This window comes from Oncorhynchus mykiss, unplaced genomic scaffold, assembly GCF_013265735.2.
Source record: "Oncorhynchus mykiss isolate Arlee unplaced genomic scaffold, USDA_OmykA_1.1 un_scaffold_344, whole genome shotgun sequence".
NCBI classification, from domain to species: Eukaryota; Metazoa; Chordata; class Actinopteri; order Salmoniformes; family Salmonidae; genus Oncorhynchus; species Oncorhynchus mykiss.
Window position 1 is genome coordinate 84,812 of NW_023493792.1, and position 20,570 is coordinate 105,381.

The window sequence follows — 20,570 nt, forward strand, 5'->3', positions numbered from 1 at the left end:
GCCTACATAGGCTGAGAAAGTGATGTGCACAAGCTGGCTAAACTCTTTTCATTTTGGTCTCGATAATGAATAAACTGAAGAAACAGTGGAGCTTTACACAGTCGGTAGGTTTTTTCTCATTCAAAAAGTGCCCTTTTTCCGTGACATTGGAATATCTCAATTGCATCCTCCTCACGTCATCTCTAATTCTCTAAACCCATTGGTGAGAAAACCTGAGTGCCCTCCCCTCTGACCTTCTCCACCAATGTGAACAATAAAAAGGTACTGCTGAGATTTGAACTCAGGATCTCCTGTTTACTAGACAGGCACTTTAACCAACTAAGCCACAGCACCCATAAAAGTCATATATGTTGCAGATGTGAACACCCACACCTATTTGAATCAAACCAGTCTCATTAATTTAACCCACATCTCTGTCTAGCAAAATCACATCACAAAAGAGATGTCTTTTACTAATATTGGAAACGATACAGACACCTTCAATTGTCTAGCAACAGGGTTTCTTAAGCTACGTTTTGGGACGCAAAGTGGGCCTGAGCATGTGAGAGGCAGTGTTGCCAAATCCTCAGGAAGGAAAGTAGCTATTGCTGGTCCTAAAAGTAGCTAGAAGTCGCTAAATGACGTCATCACATAATTTTCATAATTGGCCAAGTGGATGTAATTGTGATTGACGCTGTAGGAGAGAGGAATAACGCCTCGGGAGAGACAAAAGGTGAGTAAAAAACACCCTAAGTATGTTTAGAACTACAATTGAACTTTCTTCTGTCGATTCTTGTCTTTTTTCTGAATACTCACTAAATATAGCGACAAAGTCGCTAAGTTGGCAACACTGGTGAGAGGTGGGTAGCGAGATATCAGTAATCAATGGTAATCACATACTATTTCTTCGTAACTATGATCATTCGAGGACAGTACATTTTTCATTTGGGTCTCGAGATGAATAAACTCAAGAACCTCTGACATGAATTCTTAAACTATGATTTGGGACCCAAAGCGGTTATTAACATGTCATAGGTGGGTCGCGAGATATGAGTGAACATTCAGAATCATATACTATTTCTTCATAATGTTGGTCGTTCGAGGACACTGCATTTCTCATTTGGCTCTGGAGCTTAAAAATGGTAAAAACGTCTGAAACAGCAGATGAATGATTTCGTGTAAGTAATTAACCTACAATATGGTGGGGAACTTTGTCAAACGGCAGAGTTGCTGAGTTTCTTAGCTTGCATAGCAAGTCTTAACTAATTCAAAAAACAACCCTTCTAAAATTACATTACAGTGCCGTGACCCGGATTCGAACCGGGGTTGCTGCGACCACAACGCAGAGTACTAACCACTATACGATCACGGCCGGCTTCAAGAGGTGGCTTTGTAAAGCCTACATAGACTGTGAAAGTGATGTGCACAAGCTGGCTAAACTCTTTTCATTTTGGTCTCGATAATGAATAAACTGAAGAAAGAATGGAGCTTTACACAGTCGGTAGGTTTTTTCTCATTCAAAAAGTGCCCTTTTTCCGTGACATTGGAATATCTCAATTGCATCCTCCTCACGTCATCTCTAATTCTCTAAACCCATTGGTGAGAAAACCTGAGTGCCCTCCCCTCTGACCTTCTCCACCAATGTGAACAATAAAAAGGTACTGCTGAGATTTGAACTCAGGATCTCCTGTTTACTAGACAGGCACTTTAACCAACTAAGCCACAGCACCCATAAAAGTCATATATGTTGCAGATGTGAACACCCACACCTATTTGAATCAAACTAGTCTCATTAATTTAACCCACATCTCTGTCTAGCAAAATCACATCACAAAAGAGATGTCTTTTACTAATATTGGAAACGATACAGACACCTTCAATTGTCTAGCAACAGGGTTTCTTAAGCTACGTTTTGGGACGCAAAGTGGGCCTGAGCATGTGAGAGGCAGTGTTGCCAAATCCTCAGGAAGGAAAGTAGCTATTGCTGGTCCTAAAAGTAGCTAGAAGTCGCTAAATGACGTCATCACATAATTTTCATAATTGGCCAAGTGGATGTAATTGTGATTGACGCTGTAGGAGAGAGGAATAACGCCTCGGGAGAGACAAAAAGTGAGTAAAAAACACCCTAAGTATGTTTAGAACTACAATTGAACTTTCTTCTGTCGATTCTTGTCTTTTTTCTGAATACTCACTAAATATAGCGACAAAGTCGCTAAGTTGGCAACACTGGTGAGAGGTGGGTAGCGAGATATCAGTAATCAATGGTAATCACATACTATTTCTTCGTAACTATGATCATTCGAGGACAGTACATTTTTCATTTGGGTCTCGAGATGAATAAACTCAAGAACCTCTGACATGAATTCTTAAACTATGATTTGGGACCCAAAGCGGTTATTAACATGTCATAGGTGGGTCGCGAGATATGAGTGAACATTCAGAATCATATACTATTTCTTCATAATGTTGGTCGTTCGAGGACACTGCATTTCTCATTTGGCTCTGGAGCTTAAAAATGGTAAAAACGTCTGAAACAGCAGATGAATGATTTCGTGTAAGTAATTAACCTACAATATGGTGGGGAACTTTGTCAAACGGCAGAGTTGCTGATTTGCTTAGCTTGCATAGCAAGTCTTAACTCATTCAAAAAACAACCCTTCTAAAATTACATTACAGTGCCGTGACCCGGATTCGAACCGGGTTTGCTGCGACCACAACGCAGAGTACTAACCACTATACGATCACGGCCGGCTTCAAGAGGTGGCTTTGTAAAGCCTACATAGACTGTGAAAGTGATGTGCACAAGCTGGCTAAACTCTTTTCATTTTGGTCTCGATAATGAATAAACTGAAGAAACAATGGAGCTTTACACAGTCGGTAGGTTTTTTCTCATTCAAAAAGTGCCCTTTTTCCGTGACATTGGAATATCTCAATTGCATCCTCCTCACGTCATCTCTAATTCTCTAAACCCATTGGTGAGAAAACCTGAGTGCCCTCCCCTCTGACCTTCTCCACCAATGTGAACAATAAAAAGGTACTGCTGAGATTTGAACTCAGGATCTCCTGTTTACTAGACAGGCACTTTAACCAACTAAGCCACAGCACCCATAAAAGTCATATATGTTGCAGATGTGAACACCCACACCTATTTGAATCAAACCAGTCTCATTAATTTAACCCACATCTCTGTCTAGCAAAATCACATCACAAAAGAGATGTCTTTTACTAATATTGGAAACGATACAGACACCTTCAATTGTCTAGCAACAGGGTTTCTTAAGCTACGTTTTGGGACGCAAAGTGGGCCTGAGCATGTGAGAGGCAGTGTTGCCAAATCCTCAGGAAGGAAAGTAGCTATTGCTGGTCCTAAAAGTAGCTAGAAGTCGCTAAATGACGTCATCACATAATTTTCATAATTGGCCAAGTGGATGTAATTGTGATTGACGCTGTAGGAGAGAGGAATAACGCCTCGGGAGAGACAAAAGGTGAGTAAAAAACACCCTAAGTATGTTTAGAACTACAATTGAACTTTCTTCTGTCGATTCTTGTCTTTTTTCTGAATACTCACTAAATATACCGACAAAGTCGCTAAGTTGGCAACACTGGTGAGAGGTGGGTAGCGAGATATCAGTAATCAATGGTAATCACATACTATTTCTTCGTAACTATGATCATTCGAGGACAGTACATTTTTCATTTGGGTCTCGAGATGAATAAACTCAAGAACCTCTGACATGAATTCTTAAACTATGATTTGGGACCCAAAGCGGTTATTAACATGTCATAGGTGGGTCGCGAGATATGAGTGAACATTCAGAATCATATACTATTTCTTCATAATGTTGGTCGTTCGAGGACACTGCATTTCTCATTTGGCTCTGGAGCTTAAAAATGGTAAAAACGTCTGAAACAGCAGATGAATGATTTCGTGTAAGTAATTAACCTACAATATGGTGGGGAACTTTGTCAAACGGCAGAGTTGCTGAGTTTCTTAGCTTGCATAGCAAGTCTTAACTAATTCAAAAAACAACCCTTCTAAAATTACATTACAGTGCCGTGACCCGGATTCGAACCGGGGTTGCTGCGACCACAACGCAGAGTACTAACCACTATACGATCACGGCCGGCTTCAAGAGGTGGCTTTGTAAAGCCTACATAGACTGTGAAAGTGATGTGCACAAGCTGGCTAAACTCTTTTCATTTTGGTCTCGATAATGAATAAACTGAAGAAACAATGGAGCTTTACACAGTCGGTAGGTTTTTTCTCATTCAAAAAGTGCCCTTTTTCCGTGACATTGGAATATCTCAATTGCATCCTCCTCACGTCATCTCTAATTCTCTAAACCCATTGGTGAGAAAACCTGAGTGCCCTCCCCTCTGACCTTCTCCACCAATGTGAACAATAAAAAGGTACTGCTGAGATTTGAACTCAGGATCTCCTGTTTACTAGACAGGCACTTTAACCAACTAAGCCACAGCACCCATAAAAGTCATATATGTTGCAGATGTGAACACCCACACCTATTTGAATCAAACCAGTCTCATTAATTTAACCCACATCTCTGTCTAGCAAAATCACATCACAAAAGAGATGTCTTTTACTAATATTGGAAACGATACAGACACCTTCAATTGTCTAGCAACAGGGTTTCTTAAGCTACGTTTTGGGACGCAAAGTGGGCCTGAGCATGTGAGAGGCAGTGTTGCCAAATCCTCAGGAAGGAAAGTAGCTATTGCTGGTCCTAAAAGTAGCTAGAAGTCGCTAAATGACGTCATCACATAATTTTCATAATTGGCCAAGTGGATGTAATTGTGATTGACGCTGTAGGAGAGAGGAATAACGCCTCGGGAGAGACAAAAGGTGAGTAAAAAACACCCTAAGTATGTTTAGAACTACAATTGAACTTTCTTCTGTCGATTCTTGTCTTTTTTCTGAATACTCACTAAATATACCGACAAAGTCGCTAAGTTGGCAACACTGGTGAGAGGTGGGTAGCGAGATATCAGTAATCAATGGTAATCACATACTATTTCTTCGTAACTATGATCATTCGAGGACAGTACATTTTTCATTTGGGTCTCGAGATGAATAAACTCAAGAACCTCTGACATGAATTCTTAAACTATGATTTGGGACCCAAAGCGGTTATTAACATGTCATAGGTGGGTCGCGAGATATGAGTGAACATTCAGAATCATATACTATTTCTTCATAATGTTGGTCGTTCGAGGACACTGCATTTCTCATTTGGCTCTGGAGCTTAAAAATGGTAAAAACGTCTGAAACAGCAGATGAATGATTTCGTGTAAGTAATTAACCTACAATATGGTGGGGAACTTTGTCAAACGGCAGAGTTGCTGAGTTTCTTAGCTTGCATAGCAAGTCTTAACTAATTCAAAAAACAACCCTTCTAAAATTACATTACAGTGCCGTGACCCGGATTCGAACCGGGGTTGCTGCGACCACAACGCAGAGTACTAACCACTATACGATCACGGCCGGCTTCAAGAGGTGGCTTTGTAAAGCCTACATAGACTGTGAAAGTGATGTGCACAAGCTGGCTAAACTCTTTTCATTTTGGTCTCGATAATGAATAAACTGAAGAAACAATGGAGCTTTACACAGTCGGTAGGTTTTTTCTCATTCAAAAAGTGCCCTTTTTCCGTGACATTGGAATATCTCAATTGCATCCTCCTCACGTCATCTCTAATTCTCTAAACCCATTGGTGAGAAAACCTGAGTGCCCTCCCCTCTGACCTTCTCCACCAATGTGAACAATAAAAAGGTACTGCTGAGATTTGAACTCAGGATCTCCTGTTTACTAGACAGGCACTTTAACCAACTAAGCCACAGCACCCATAAAAGTCATATATGTTGCAGATGTGAACACCCACACCTATTTGAATCAAACCAGTCTCATTAATTTAACCCACATCTCTGTCTAGCAAAATCACATCACAAAAGAGATGTCTTTTACTAATATTGGAAACGATACAGACACCTTCAATTGTCTAGCAACAGGGTTTCTTAAGCTACGTTTTGGGACGCAAAGTGGGCCTGAGCATGTGAGAGGCAGTGTTGCCAAATCCTCAGGAAGGAAAGTAGCTATTGCTGGTCCTAAAAGTAGCTAGAAGTCGCTAAATGACGTCATCACATAATTTTCATAATTGGCCAAGTGGATGTAATTGTGATTGACGCTGTAGGAGAGAGGAATAACGCCTCGGGAGAGACAAAAAGTGAGTAAAAAACACCCTAAGTATGTTTAGAACTACAATTGAACTTTCTTCTGTCGATTCTTGTCTTTTTTCTGAATACTCACTAAATATAGCGACAAAGTCGCTAAGTTGGCAACACTGGTGAGAGGTGGGTAGCGAGATATCAGTAATCAATGGTAATCACATACTATTTCTTCGTAACTATGATCATTCGAGGACAGTACATTTTTCATTTGGGTCTCGAGATGAATAAACTCAAGAACCTCTGACATGAATTCTTAAACTATGATTTGGGACCCAAAGCGGTTATTAACATGTCATAGGTGGGTCGCGAGATATGAGTGAACATTCAGAATCATATACTATTTCTTCATAATGTTGGTCGTTCGAGGACACTGCATTTCTCATTTGGCTCTGGAGCTTAAAAATGGTAAAAACGTCTGAAACAGCAGATGAATGATTTCGTGTAAGTAATTAACCTACAATATGGTGGGGAACTTTGTCAAACGGCAGAGTTGCTGAGTTGCTTAGCTTGCATAGCAAGTCTTAACTCATTCAAAAAACAACCCTTCTAAAATTACATTACAGTGCCGTGACCCGGATTCGAACCGGGTTTGCTGCGACCACAACGCAGAGTACTAACCACTATACGATCACGGCCGGCTTCAAGAGGTGGCTTTGTAAAGCCTACATAGACTGTGAAAGTGATGTGCACAAGCTGGCTAAACTCTTTTCATTTTGGTCTCGATAATGAATAAACTGAAGAAACAATGGAGCTTTACACAGTCGGTAGGTTTTTTCTCATTCAAAAAGTGCCCTTTTTCCGTGACATTGGAATATCTCAATTGCATCCTCCTCACGTCATCTCTAATTCTCTAAACCCATTGGTGAGAAAACCTGAGTGCCCTCCCCTCTGACCTTCTCCACCAATGTGAACAATAAAAAGGTACTGCTGAGATTTGAACTCAGGATCTCCTGTTTACTAGACAGGCACTTTAACCAACTAAGCCACAGCACCCATAAAAGTCATATATGTTGCAGATGTGAACACCCACACCTATTTGAATCAAACCAGTCTCATTAATTTAACCCACATCTCTGTCTAGCAAAATCACATCACAAAAGAGATGTCTTTTACTAATATTGGAAACGATACAGACACCTTCAATTGTCTAGCAACAGGGTTTCTTAAGCTACGTTTTGGGACGCAAAGTGGGCCTGAGCATGTGAGAGGCAGTGTTGCCAAATCCTCAGGAAGGAATGTAGCTATTGCTGGTCCTAAAAGTAGCTAGAAGTCGCTAAATGACGTCATCACATAATTTTCATAATTGGCCAAGTGGATGTAATTGTGATTGACGCTGTAGGAGAGAGGAATAACGCCTCGGGAGAGACAAAAAGTGAGTAAAAAATACCCTAAGTATGTTTAGAACTACAATTGAACTTTCTTCTGTCGATTCTTGTCTTTTTCTGAATACTCACTAAATATAGCGACAAAGTTGCTAAGTTGGCAACACTGGTGAGAGGTGGGTAGCGAGATATCAGTAATCAATGGTAATCACATACTATTTCTTCGTAACTATGATCATTCGAGGACAGTACATTTTTCATTTGGGTCTCGAGATGAATAAACTCAAGAACCTCTGACATGAATTCTTAAACTATGATTTGGGACCCAAAGCGGTTATTAACATGTCATAGGTGGGTCGCGAGATATGAGTGAACATTCAGAATCATACACTATTTCTTCATAATGTTGGTCGTTCGAGGACACTGCATTTCTCATTTGGCTCTGGAGCTTAAAAATTGTAAAAACGTCTGAAACAGCAGATGAATCATTTCGTGTAAGTAATTAACCTACAATATGGTGGGGAACTTTGTCAAACGGCAGAGTTGCTGAGTTTCTTAGCTTGCATAGCAAGTCTTAACTCATTCAAAAAACAACCCTTCTAAAATTACATTGCAGTGCCGGGACCCGGATTCGAACCGGGGTTGCTGCGACCACAACGCAGAGTACTAACCACTATACGATCACGGCCGGCTTCAAGAGGTGGCTTTGTAAAGCCTACATAGACTGTGAAAGTGATGTGCACAAGCTGGCTAAACTCTTTTCATTTTGGTCTCGATAATGAATAAACTGAAGAAACAATGGAGCTTTACACAGTCGGTAGGTTTTTTCTCATTCAAAAAGTGCCCTTTTTCCGTGACATTGGAATATCTCAATTGCATCCTCCTCACGTCATCTCTAATTCTCTAAACCCATTGGTGAGAAAACCTGAGTGCCCTCCCCTCTGACCTTCTCCACCAATGTGAACAATAAAAAGGTACTGCTGAGATTTGAACTCAGGATCTCCTGTTTACTAGACAGGCACTTTAACCAACTAAGCCACAGCACCCATAAAAGTCATATATGTTGCAGATGTGAACACCCACACCTATTTGAATCAAACCAGTCTCATTAATTTAACCCACATCTCTGTCTAGCAAAATCACATCACAAAAGAGATGTCTTTTACTAATATTGGAAACGATACAGACACCTTCAATTGTCTAGCAACAGGGTTTCTTAAGCTACGTTTTGGGACGCAAAGTGGGCCTGAGCATGTGAGAGGCAGTGTTGCCAAATCCTCAGGAAGGAATGTAGCTATTGCTGGTCCTAAAAGTAGCTAGAAGTCGCTAAATGACGTCATCACATAATTTTCATAATTGGCCAAGTGGATGTAATTGTGATTGACGCTGTAGGAGAGAGGAATAACGCCTCGGGAGAGACAAAAAGTGAGTAAAAAATACCCTAAGTATGTTTAGAACTACAATTGAACTTTCTTCTGTCGATTCTTGTCTTTTTCTGAATACTCACTAAATATAGCGACAAAGTCGCTAAGTTGGCAACACTGGTGAGAGGTGGGTAGCGAGATATCAGTAATCAATGGTAATCACATACTATTTCTTCGTAACTATGATCATTCGAGGACAGTACATTTTTCATTTGGGTCTCGAGATGAATAAACTCAAGAACCTCTGACATGAATTCTTAAACTATGATTTGGGACCCAAAGCGGTTATTAACATGTCATAGGTGGGTCGCGAGATATGAGTGAACATTCAGAATCATACACTATTTCTTCATAATGTTGGTCGTTCGAGGACACTGCATTTCTCATTTGGCTCTGGAGCTTAAAAATGGTAAAAACGTCTGAAACAGCAGATGAATCATTTCGTGTAAGTAATTAACCTACAATATGGTGGGGAACTTTGTCAAACGGCAGAGTTGCTGAGTTTCTTAGCTTGCATAGTAAGTCATAACTCATTCAAAAAACAACCCTTCTAAAATTACATTGCAGTGCCGTGACCCGGATTCGAACCGGGGTTGCTGCGACCACAACGCAGAGTACTAACCACTATACGATCACGGCCGGCTACAAGAGCTGGCTTTGTAAAGCCTACATAGGCTGTGAAAGTGATGTGCACAAGCTGGCTAAACTCTTTTCATTTTGGTCTCGATAATGAATAAACTGAAGAAACAGTGGAGCTTTACACAGTCGGTAGGTTTTTTCTCATTCAAAAAGTGCCCTTTTTCCGTGACATTGGAATATCTCAATTGCATCCTCCTCACGTCATCTCTAATTCTCTAAACCCATTGGTGAGAAAACCTGAGTGCCCTCCCCTCTGACCTTCTCCACCAATGTGAACAATAAAAAGGTACTGCTGAGATTTGAACTCAGGATCTCCTGTTTACTAGACAGGCACTTTAACCAACTAAGCCACAGCACCCATAAAAGTCATATATGTTGCAGATGTGAACACCCACACCTATTTGAATCAAACCAGTCTCATTAATTTAACCCACATCTCTGTCTAGCAAAATCACATCACAAAAGAGATGTCTTTTACTAATATTGGAAACGATACAGACACCTTCAATTGTCTAGCAACAGGGTTTCTTAAGCTACGTTTTGGGACGCAAAGTGGGCCTGAGCATGTGAGAGGCAGTGTTGCCAAATCCTCAGGAAGGAATGTAGCTATTGCTGGTCCTAAAAGTAGCTAGAAGTCGCTAAATGACGTCATCACATAATTTTCATAATTGGCCAAGTGGATGTAATTGTGATTGACGCTGTAGGAGAGAGGAATAACGCCTCGGGAGAGACAAAAAGTGAGTAAAAAATACCCTAAGTATGTTTAGAACTACAATTGAACTTTCTTCTGTCGATTCTTGTCTTTTTCTGAATACTCACTAAATATAGCGACAAAGTCGCTAAGTTGGCAACACTGGTGAGAGGTGGGTAGCGAGATATCAGTAATCAATGGTAATCACATACTATTTCTTCGTAACTATGATCATTCGAGGACAGTACATTTTTCATTTGGGTCTCGAGATGAATAAACTCAAGAACCTCTGACATGAATTCTTAAACTATGATTTGGGACCCAAAGCGGTTATTAACATGTCATAGGTGGGTCGCGAGATATGAGTGAACATTCAGAATCATACACTATTTCTTCATAATGTTGGTCGTTCGAGGACACTGCATTTCTCATTTGGCTCTGGAGCTTAAAAATGGTAAAAACGTCTGAAACAGCAGATGAATCATTTCGTGTAAGTAATTAACCTACAATATGGTGGGGAACTTTGTCAAACGGCAGAGTTGCTGAGTTTCTTAGCTTGCATAGTAAGTCATAACTCATTCAAAAAACAACCCTTCTAAAATTACATTGCAGTGCCGTGACCCGGATTCGAACCGGGGTTGCTGCGACCACAACGCAGAGTACTAACCACTATACGATCACGGCCGGCTACAAGAGCTGGCTTTGTAAAGCCTACATAGGCTGTGAAAGTGATGTGCACAAGCTGGCTAAACTCTTTTCATTTTGGTCTCGATAATGAATAAACTGAAGAAACAGTGGAGCTTTACACAGTCGGTAGGTTTTTTCTCATTCAAAAAGTGCCCTTTTTCCGTGACATTGGAATATCTCAATTGCATCCTCCTCACGTCATCTCTAATTCTCTAAACCCATTGGTGAGAAAACCTGAGTGCCCTCCCCTCTGACCTTCTCCACCAATGTGAACAATAAAAAGGTACTGCTGAGATTTGAACTCAGGATCTCCTGTTTACTAGACAGGCACTTTAACCAACTAAGCCACAGCACCCATAAAAGTCATATATGTTGCAGATGTGAACACCCACACCTATTTGAATCAAACCAGTCTCATTAATTTAACCCACATCTCTGTCTAGCAAAATCACATCACAAAAGAGATGTCTTTTACTAATATTGGAAACGATACAGACACCTTCAATTGTCTAGCAACAGGGTTTCTTAAGCTACGTTTTGGGACGCAAAGTGGGCCTGAGCATGTGAGAGGCAGTGTTGCCAAATCCTCAGGAAGGAAAGTAGCTATTGCTGGTCCTAAAAGTAGCTAGAAGTCGCTAAATGACGTCATCACATAATTTTCATAATTGGCCAAGTGGATGTAATTGTGATTGACGCTTTAGGAGAGAGGAATAACGCCTCGGGAGAGACAAAAAGTGAGTAAAAAACACCCTAAGTATGTTTAGAACTACAATTGAACTTTCTTCTGTCGATTCTTGTCTTTTTTCTGAATACTCACTAAATATAGCGACAAAGTCGCTAAGTTGGCAACACTGGTGAGAGGTGGGTAGCGAGATATCAGTAATCAATGGTAATCACATACTATTTCTTCGTAACTATGATCATTCGAGGACAGTACATTTTTCATTTGGGTCTCGAGATGAATAAACTCAAGAACCTCTGACATGAATTCTTAAACTATGATTTGGGACCCAAAGCGGTTATTAACATGTCATAGGTGGGTCGCGAGATATGAGTGAACATTCAGAATCATATACTATTTCTTCATAATGTTGGTCGTTCGAGGACACTGCATTTCTCATTTGGCTCTGGAGCTTAAAAATGGTAAAAACGTCTGAAACAGCAGATGAATGATTTCGTGTAAGTAATTAACCTACAATATGGTGGGGAACTTTGTCAAACGGCAGAGTTGCTGAGTTTCTTAGCTTGCATAGCAAGTCTTAACTCATTCAAAAAACAACCCTTCTAAAATTACATTGCAGTGCCGGGACCCGGATTCGAACCGGGGTTGCTGCGACCACAACGCAGAGTACTAACCACTATACGATCACGGCCGGCTTCAAGAGGTGGCTTTGTAAAGCCTACATAGACTGTGAAAGTGATGTGCACAAGCTGGCTAAACTCTTTTCATTTTGGTCTCGATAATGAATAAACTGAAGAAACAATGGAGCTTTACACAGTCGGTAGGTTTTTTCTCATTCAAAAAGTGCCCTTTTTCCGTGACATTGGAATATCTCAATTGCATCCTCCTCACGTCATCTCTAATTCTCTAAACCCATTGGTGAGAAAACCTGAGTGCCCTCCCCTCTGACCTTCTCCACCAATGTGAACAATAAAAAGGTACTGCTGAGATTTGAACTCAGGATCTCCTGTTTACTAGACAGGCACTTTAACCAACTAAGCCACAGCACCCATAAAAGTCATATATGTTGCAGATGTGAACACCCACACCTATTTGAATCAAACCAGTCTCATTAATTTAACCCACATCTCTGTCTAGCAAAATCACATCACAAAAGAGATGTCTTTTACTAATATTGGAAACGATACAGACACCTTCAATTGTCTAGCAACAGGGTTTCTTAAGCTACGTTTTGGGACGCAAAGTGGGCCTGAGCATGTGAGAGGCAGTGTTGCCAAATCCTCAGGAAGGAAAGTAGCTATTGCTGGTCCTAAAAGTAGCTAGAAGTCGCTAAATGACGTCATCACATAATTTTCATAATTGGCCAAGTGGATGTAATTGTGATTGACGCTGTAGGAGAGAGGAATAACGCCTCGGGAGAGACAAAAGGTGAGTAAAAAACACCCTAAGTATGTTTAGAACTACAATTGAACTTTCTTCTGTCGATTCTTGTCTTTTTTCTGAATACTCACTAAATATAGCGACAAAGTCGCTAAGTTGGCAACACTGGTGAGAGGTGGGTAGCGAGATATCAGTAATCAATGGTAATCACATACTATTTCTTCGTAACTATGATCATTCGAGGACAGTACATTTTTCATTTGGGTCTCGAGATGAATAAACTCAAGAACCTCTGACATGAATTCTTAAACTATGATTTGGGACCCAAAGCGGTTATTAACATGTCATAGGTGGGTCGCGAGATATGAGTGAACATTCAGAATCATATACTATTTCTTCATAATGTTGGTCGTTCGAGGACACTGCATTTCTCATTTGGCTCTGGAGCTTAAAAATGGTAAAAACGTCTGAAACAGCAGATGAATGATTTCGTGTAAGTAATTAACCTACAATATGGTGGGGAACTTTGTCAAACGGCAGAGTTGCTGAGTTTCTTAGCTTGCATAGCAAGTCTTAACGAATTCAAAAAACAACCCTTCTAAAATTACATTACAGTGCCGTGACCCGGATTCGAACCGGGGTTGCTGCGACCACAACGCAGAGTACTAACCACTATACGATCACGGCCGGCTTCAAGAGGTGGCTTTGTAAAGCCTACATAGACTGTGAAAGTGATGTGCACAAGCTGGCTAAACTCTTTTCATTTTGGTCTCGATAATGAATAAACTGAAGAAACAATGGAGCTTTACACAGTCGGTAGGTTTTTTCTCATTCAAAAAGTGCCCTTTTTCCGTGACATTGGAATATCTCAATTGCATCCTCCTCACGTCATCTCTAATTCTCTAAACCCATTGGTGAGAAAACCTGAGTGCCCTCCCCTCTGACCTTCTCCACCAATGTGAACAATAAAAAGGTACTGCTGAGATTTGAACTCAGGTTCTCCTGTTTACTAGACAGGCACTTTAACCAACTAAGCCACAGCACCCATAAAAATATATATGTTGCAGATGTGAACACCCACACCTATTTGAATCAAACTAGTCTCATTAATTTAACCCACATCTCTGTCTAGCAAAATCACATCACAAAAGAGATGTCTTTTACTAATATTGGAAACGATACAGACACCTTCAATTGTCTAGCAACAGGGTTTCTTAAGCTACGTTTTGGGACGCAAAGTGGGCCTGAGCATGTGAGAGGCAGTGTTGCCAAATCCTCAGGAAGGAAAGTAGCTATTGCTGGTCCTAAAAGTAGCTAGAAGTCGCTAAATGACGTCATCACATAATTTTCATAATTGGCCAAGTGGATGTAATTGTGATTGACGCTGTAGGAGAGAGGAATAACGCCTCGGGAGAGACAAAAAGTGAGTAAAAAACACCCTAAGTATGTTTAGAACTACAATTGAACTTTCTTCTGTCGATTCTTGTCTTTTTTCTGAATACTCACTAAATATAGCGACAAAGTCGCTAAGTTGGCAACACTGGTGAGAGGTGGGTAGCGAGATATCAGTAATCAATGGTAATCACATACTATTTCTTCGTAACTATGATCATTCGAGGACAGTACATTTTTCATTTGGGTCTCGAGATGAATAAACTCAAGAACCTCTGACATGAATTCTTAAACTATGATTTGGGACCCAAAGCGGTTATTAACATGTCATAGGTGGGTCGCGAGATATGAGTGAACATTCAGAATCATATACTATTTCTTCATAATGTTGGTCGTTCGAGGACACTGCATTTCTCATTTGGCTCTGGAGCTTAAAAATGGTAAAAACGTCTGAAACAGCAGATGAATGATTTCGTGTAAGTAATTAACCTACAATATGGTGGGGAACTTTGTCAAACGGCAGAGTTGCTGAGTTGCTTAGCTTGCATAGCAAGTCTTAACTCATTCAAAAAACAACCCTTCTAAAATTACATTACAGTGCCGTGACCCGGATTCGAACCGGGGTTGCTGCGACCACAACGCAGAGTACTAACCACTATACGATCACGGCCGGCTTCAAGAGGTGGCTTTGTAAAGCCTACATAGACTGTGAAAGTGATGTGCACAAGCTGGCTAAACTCTTTTCATTTTGGTCTCGATAATGAATAAACTGAAGAAACAATGGAGCTTTACACAGTCGGTAGGTTTTTTCTCATTCAAAAAGTGCCCTTTTTCCGTGACATTGGAATATCTCAATTGCATCCTCCTCACGTCATCTCTAATTCTCTAAACCCATTGGTGAGAAAACCTGAGTGCCCTCCCCTCTGACCTTCTCCACCAATGTGAACAATAAAAAGGTACTGCTGAGATTTGAACTCAGGATCTCCTGTTTACTAGACAGGCACTTTAACCAACTAAGCCACAGCACCCATAAAAGTCATATATGTTGCAGATGTGAACACCCACACCTATTTGAATCAAACCAGTCTCATTAATTTAACCCACATCTCTGTCTAGCAAAATCACATCACAAAAGAGATGTCTTTTACTAATATTGGAAACGATACAGACACCTTCAATTGTCTAGCAACAGGGTTTCTTAAGCTACGTTTTGGGACGCAAAGTGGGCCTGAGCATGTGAGAGGCAGTGTTGCCAAATCCTCAGGAAGGAAAGTAGCTATTGCTGGTCCTAAAAGTAGCTAGAAGTCGCTAAATGACGTCATCACATAATTTTCATAATTGGCCAAGTGGATGTAATTGTGATTGACGCTGTAGGAGAGAGGAATAACGCCTCGGGAGAGACAAAAAGTGAGTAAAAAACACCCTAAGTATGTTTAGAACTACAATTGAACTTTCTTCTGTCGATTCTTGTCTTTTTTCTGAATACTCACTAAATATAGCGACAAAGTCGCTAAGTTGGCAACACTGGTGAGAGGTGGGTAGCGAGATATCAGTAATCAATGGTAATCACATACTATTTCTTCGTAACTATGATCATTCGAGGACAGTACATTTTTCATTTGGGTCTCGAGATGAATAAACTCAAGAACCTCTGACATGAATTCTTAAACTATGATTTGGGACCCAAAGCGGTTATTAACATGTCATAGGTGGGTCGCGAGATATGAGTGAACATTCAGAATCATATACTATTTCTTCATAATGTTGGTCGTTCGAGGACACTGCATTTCTCATTTGGCTCTGGAGCTTAAAAATGGTAAAAACGTCTGAAACAGCAGATGAATGATTTCGTGTAAGTAATTAACCTACAATATGGTGGGGAACTTTGTCAAACGGCAGAGTTGCTGAGTTGCTTAGCTTGCATAGCAAGTCTTAACTCATTCAAAAAACAACCCTTCTAAAATTACATTACAGTGCCGTGACCCGGATTCGAACCGGGTTTGCTGCGACCACAACGCAGAGTACTAACCACTATACGATCACGGCCGGCTTCAAGAGGTGGCTTTGTAAAGCCTACATAGACTGTGAAAGTGATGTGCACAAGCTGGCTAAACTCTTTTCATTTTGGTCTCGATAATGAATAAACTGAAGAAACAATGGAGCTTTACACAGTCGGTAGGTTTTTTCTCATTCAAAAAGTGCCCTTTTTCCGTGACATTGGAATATCTCAATTGCATCCTCCTCACGTCATCTCTAATTCTCTAAACCCATTGGTGAGAAAACCTGAGTGCCCTCCCCTCTGACCTTCTCCACCAATGTGAACAATAAAAAGGTACTGCTGAGATTTGAACTCAGGATCTCCTGTTTACTAGACAGGCACTTTAACCAACTAAGCCACAGCACCCATAAAAGTCATATATGTTGCAGATGTGAACACCCACACCTATTTGAATCAAACCAGTCTCATTAATTTAACCCACATCTCTGTCTAGCAAAATCACATCACAAAAGAGATGTCTTTTACTAATATTGGAAACGATACAGACACCTTCAATTGTCTAGCAACAGGGTTTCTTAAGCTACGTTTTGGGACGCAAAGTGGGCCTGAGCATGTGAGAGGCAGTGTTGCCAAATCCTCAGGAAGGAATGTAGCTATTGCTGGTCCTAAAAGTAGCTAGAAGTCGCTAAATGACGTCATCACATAATTTTCATAATTGGCCAAGTGGATGTAATTGTGATTGACGCTGTAGGAGAGAGGAATAACGCCTCGGGAGAGACAAAAAGTGAGTAAAAAATACCCTAAGTATGTTTAGAACTACAATTGAACTTTCTTCTGTCGATTCTTGTCTTTTTCTGAATACTCACTAAATATAGCGACAAAGTCGCTAAGTTGGCAACACTGGTGAGAGGTGGGTAGCGAGATATCAGTAATCAATGGTAATCACATACTATTTCTTCGTAACTATGATCATTCGAGGACAGTACATTTTTCATTTGGGTCTCGAGATGAATAAACTCAAGAACCTCTGACATGAATTCTTAAACTATGATTTGGGACCCAAAGCGGTTATTAACATGTCATAGGTGGGTCGCGAGATATGAGTGAACATTCAGAATCATACACTATTTCTTCATAATGTTGGTCGTTCGAGGACACTGCATTTCTCATTTGGCTCTGGAGCTTAAAAATTGTAAAAACGTCTGAAACAGCAGATGAATCATTTCGTGTAAGTAATTAACCTACAATATGGTGGGGAACTTTGTCAAACGGCAGAGTTGCTGAGTTTCTTAGCTTGCATAGCAAGTCTTAACTCATTCAAAAAACAACCCTTCTAAAATTACATTGCAGTGCCGGGACCCGGATTCGAACCGGGGTTGCTGCGACCACAACGCAGAGTACTAACCACTATACGATCACGGCCGGCTTCAAGAGGTGGCTTTGTAAAGCCTACATAGACTGTGAAAGTGATGTGCACAAGCTGGCTAAACTCTTTTCATTTTGGTCTCGATAATGAATAAACTGAAGAAACAATGGAGCTTTACACAGTCGGTAGGTTTTTTCTCATTCAAAAAGTGCCCTTTTTCCGTGACATTGGAATATCTCAATTGCATCCTCCTCACGTCATCTCTAATTCTCTAAACCCATTGGTGAGAAAACCTGAGTGCCCTCCCCTCTGACCTTCTCCACCAATGTGAACAATAAAAAGGTACTGCTGAGATTTGAACTCAGGATCTCCTGTTTACTAGACAGGCACTTTAACCAACTAAGCCACAGCACCCATAAAAGTCATATATGTTGCAGATGTGAACACCCACACCTATTTGAATCAAACCAGTCTCATTAATTTAACCCACATCTCTGTCTAGCAAAATCACATCACAAAAGAGATGTCTTTTACTAATATTGGAAACGATACAGACACCTTCAATTGTCTAGCAACAGGGTTTCTTAAGCTACGTTTTGGGACGCAAAGTGGGCCTGAGCATGTGAGAGGCAGTGTTGCCAAATCCTCAGGAAGGAATGTAGCTATTGCTGGTCCTAAAAGTAGCTAGAAGTCGCTAAATGACGTCATCACATAATTTTCATAATTGGCCAAGTGGATGTAATTGTGATTGACGCTGTAGGAGAGAGGAATAACGCCTCGGGAGAGACAAAAAGTGAGTAAAAAATACCCTAAGTATGTTTAGAACTACAATTGAACTTTCTTCTGTCGATTCTTGTCTTTTTCTGAATACTCACTAAATATAGCGACAAAGTCGCTAAGTTGGCAACACTGGTGAGAGGTGGGTAGCGAGATATCAGTAATCAATGGTAATCACATACTATTTCTTCGTAACTATGATCATTCGAGGACAGTACATTTTTCATTTGGGTCTCGAGATGAATAAACTCAAGAACCTCTGACATGAATTCTTAAACTATGATTTGGGACCCAAAGCGGTTATTAACATGTCATAGGTGGGTCGCGAGATATGAGTGAACATTCAGAATCATACACTATTTCTTCATAATGTTGGTCGTTCGAGGACACTGCATTTCTCATTTGGCTCTGGAGCTTAAAAATGGTAAAAACGTCTGAAACAGCAGATGAATCATTTCGTGTAAGTAATTAACCTACAATATGGTGGGGAACTTTGTCAAACGGCAGAGTTGCTGAGTTTCTTAGCTTGCATAGTAAGTCATAACTCATTCAAAAAACAACCCTTCTAAAATTACATTGCAGTGCCGTTACCCGGATTCGAACCGGGGTTGCTGCAACCACAACGCAGAGTACTAACCACTATACGATCACGGCCGGCTACAAGAGCTGGCTTTGTAAAGCCTACATAGGCTGTGAAAGTGATGTGCACAAGCTGGCTAAACTCTTTTCATTTTGGTCTCGATAATGAATAAACTGAAGAAACAGTGGAGCTTTACACAGTCGGTAGGTTTTTTCTCATTCAAAAAGTGCCCTTTTTCCGTGACATTGGAATATCTCAATTGCATCCTCCTCACGTCATCTCTAATTCTCTAAACCCATTGGTGAGAAAACCTGAGTGCCCTCCCCTCTGACCTTCTCCACCAATGTGAACAATAAAAAGGTACTGCTGAGATTTGAACTCAGGATCTCCTGTTTACTAGACAGGCACTTTAACCAACTAAGCCACAGCACCCATAAAAGTCACATATGTTGCAGATGTGAACACTGTTATATAAATATTCATACACATAGCTCATATAAACAAAGACATTCCGTCGTAAGAACACATACACCCAGCCATAAGACTGACCCCCTCTTCCTTATATAAACACACATCTCATCTCCCTCTAACTGGCCGGTCCCAAGAGCAAAGCACTTTTGCTGTGCACCAATGGGGCCCGCTCTGGCTAGAGCAAGGCCCGCCTCCAACCCTCCGACCAGTCAAGAAGACCGAAACGACAAGACTCCACCTACTTTATTCTATGTATAAAAATGTATGTAACCATTGTATAGGCCTCTTTTTCACCTGGCTCCTTGCCGAGTTATGTGAACTAGGTCCGTGCACGTAAAACTGCGGGACAAGATATCTCTGACTCATTAAAACTGTCTTTTGTTACAACTGAAATCCACTCTGTCCAGCGTCCGTGATTTGGTCTCAACTCTCCAGTATTTGAACACTAACAGAATTGGTAGCAGAGTTTGGTTGTTCTCGAATTCGATCTATTATAAGTTAGTGTGAGAGGACGAGACTGATCACGGCTAAAAAATCAGACGGAAGAGTGACTTCCCCAGCCATTCATCTTGCCTCAGGAAATCTGATCGGAGCGCTCTATATAAAGGTGAGCAGAGCCCGTTATATCGAAATCTGCATATTGTATTATAGCCTAAACCAAATTTTGATCAGAAAGTACTGGGCGTGAGTATGAATCGGTGCCCAAATTTTTTACATAAGAACCTAAGACATTGATCGGGGAGATCTTGTTTTGCTCGTTTTTATTTTTTATTTGTATTTTTATTTTTTATCAATTGGCCTATTATTAGAAGTGTAGTATGCATGTAAAAGTTCCTATTAAATAAGTGCTTACTGTTTAATTGGTTTTGTTTAGAAGTGTAGTATGCACGTAAAAGTTCCTATTGAATAAGTTCTAAACTGTTTAATTGGTTGTGTTTAG

General features: G+C 40.6%; 22 non-coding genes across 22 annotated transcripts; all 22 read right to left on the bottom strand.

Moving 5' to 3' along the window:
* Positions 1–259: 259 nt before the first annotated feature.
* On the bottom strand, positions 260–333 carry trnat-agu. The gene has a single exon. It is a non-coding gene; the product is annotated as a tRNA-Thr (tRNA).
* A 946-nt stretch (positions 334–1,279) lies between these two features.
* Positions 1,280–1,351, bottom strand: trnah-gug. Its single transcript has one exon. It is a non-coding gene; the product is annotated as a tRNA-His (tRNA).
* A 284-nt stretch (positions 1,352–1,635) lies between these two features.
* trnat-agu lies at positions 1,636–1,709 on the bottom strand. The gene has a single exon. It is a non-coding gene; the product is annotated as a tRNA-Thr (tRNA).
* Positions 1,710–3,011: 1,302 nt separating this feature from the next.
* Positions 3,012–3,085, bottom strand: trnat-agu. Its single transcript has one exon. It is a non-coding gene; the product is annotated as a tRNA-Thr (tRNA).
* Positions 3,086–4,031: 946 nt separating this feature from the next.
* On the bottom strand, positions 4,032–4,103 carry trnah-gug. Its single transcript has one exon. It is a non-coding gene; the product is annotated as a tRNA-His (tRNA).
* A 284-nt stretch (positions 4,104–4,387) lies between these two features.
* On the bottom strand, positions 4,388–4,461 carry trnat-agu. Its single transcript has one exon. It is a non-coding gene; the product is annotated as a tRNA-Thr (tRNA).
* A 946-nt stretch (positions 4,462–5,407) lies between these two features.
* Positions 5,408–5,479, bottom strand: trnah-gug. The gene has a single exon. It is a non-coding gene; the product is annotated as a tRNA-His (tRNA).
* A 284-nt stretch (positions 5,480–5,763) lies between these two features.
* On the bottom strand, positions 5,764–5,837 carry trnat-agu. The gene has a single exon. It is a non-coding gene; the product is annotated as a tRNA-Thr (tRNA).
* Positions 5,838–7,139: 1,302 nt separating this feature from the next.
* Positions 7,140–7,213, bottom strand: trnat-agu. Its single transcript has one exon. It is a non-coding gene; the product is annotated as a tRNA-Thr (tRNA).
* A 1,301-nt stretch (positions 7,214–8,514) lies between these two features.
* On the bottom strand, positions 8,515–8,588 carry trnat-agu. The gene has a single exon. It is a non-coding gene; the product is annotated as a tRNA-Thr (tRNA).
* Positions 8,589–9,533: 945 nt separating this feature from the next.
* trnah-gug lies at positions 9,534–9,605 on the bottom strand. The gene has a single exon. It is a non-coding gene; the product is annotated as a tRNA-His (tRNA).
* A 284-nt stretch (positions 9,606–9,889) lies between these two features.
* Positions 9,890–9,963, bottom strand: trnat-agu. The gene has a single exon. It is a non-coding gene; the product is annotated as a tRNA-Thr (tRNA).
* Positions 9,964–10,908: 945 nt separating this feature from the next.
* Positions 10,909–10,980, bottom strand: trnah-gug. The gene has a single exon. It is a non-coding gene; the product is annotated as a tRNA-His (tRNA).
* Positions 10,981–11,264: 284 nt separating this feature from the next.
* On the bottom strand, positions 11,265–11,338 carry trnat-agu. Its single transcript has one exon. It is a non-coding gene; the product is annotated as a tRNA-Thr (tRNA).
* A 1,302-nt stretch (positions 11,339–12,640) lies between these two features.
* trnat-agu lies at positions 12,641–12,714 on the bottom strand. Its single transcript has one exon. It is a non-coding gene; the product is annotated as a tRNA-Thr (tRNA).
* A 946-nt stretch (positions 12,715–13,660) lies between these two features.
* Positions 13,661–13,732, bottom strand: trnah-gug. Its single transcript has one exon. It is a non-coding gene; the product is annotated as a tRNA-His (tRNA).
* A 284-nt stretch (positions 13,733–14,016) lies between these two features.
* trnat-agu lies at positions 14,017–14,090 on the bottom strand. The gene has a single exon. It is a non-coding gene; the product is annotated as a tRNA-Thr (tRNA).
* Positions 14,091–15,035: 945 nt separating this feature from the next.
* trnah-gug lies at positions 15,036–15,107 on the bottom strand. The gene has a single exon. It is a non-coding gene; the product is annotated as a tRNA-His (tRNA).
* A 284-nt stretch (positions 15,108–15,391) lies between these two features.
* On the bottom strand, positions 15,392–15,465 carry trnat-agu. Its single transcript has one exon. It is a non-coding gene; the product is annotated as a tRNA-Thr (tRNA).
* A 1,302-nt stretch (positions 15,466–16,767) lies between these two features.
* Positions 16,768–16,841, bottom strand: trnat-agu. Its single transcript has one exon. It is a non-coding gene; the product is annotated as a tRNA-Thr (tRNA).
* Positions 16,842–18,142: 1,301 nt separating this feature from the next.
* On the bottom strand, positions 18,143–18,216 carry trnat-agu. Its single transcript has one exon. It is a non-coding gene; the product is annotated as a tRNA-Thr (tRNA).
* A 1,301-nt stretch (positions 18,217–19,517) lies between these two features.
* trnat-agu lies at positions 19,518–19,591 on the bottom strand. Its single transcript has one exon. It is a non-coding gene; the product is annotated as a tRNA-Thr (tRNA).
* Between the last annotated feature and the right edge of the window lie 979 nt (positions 19,592–20,570).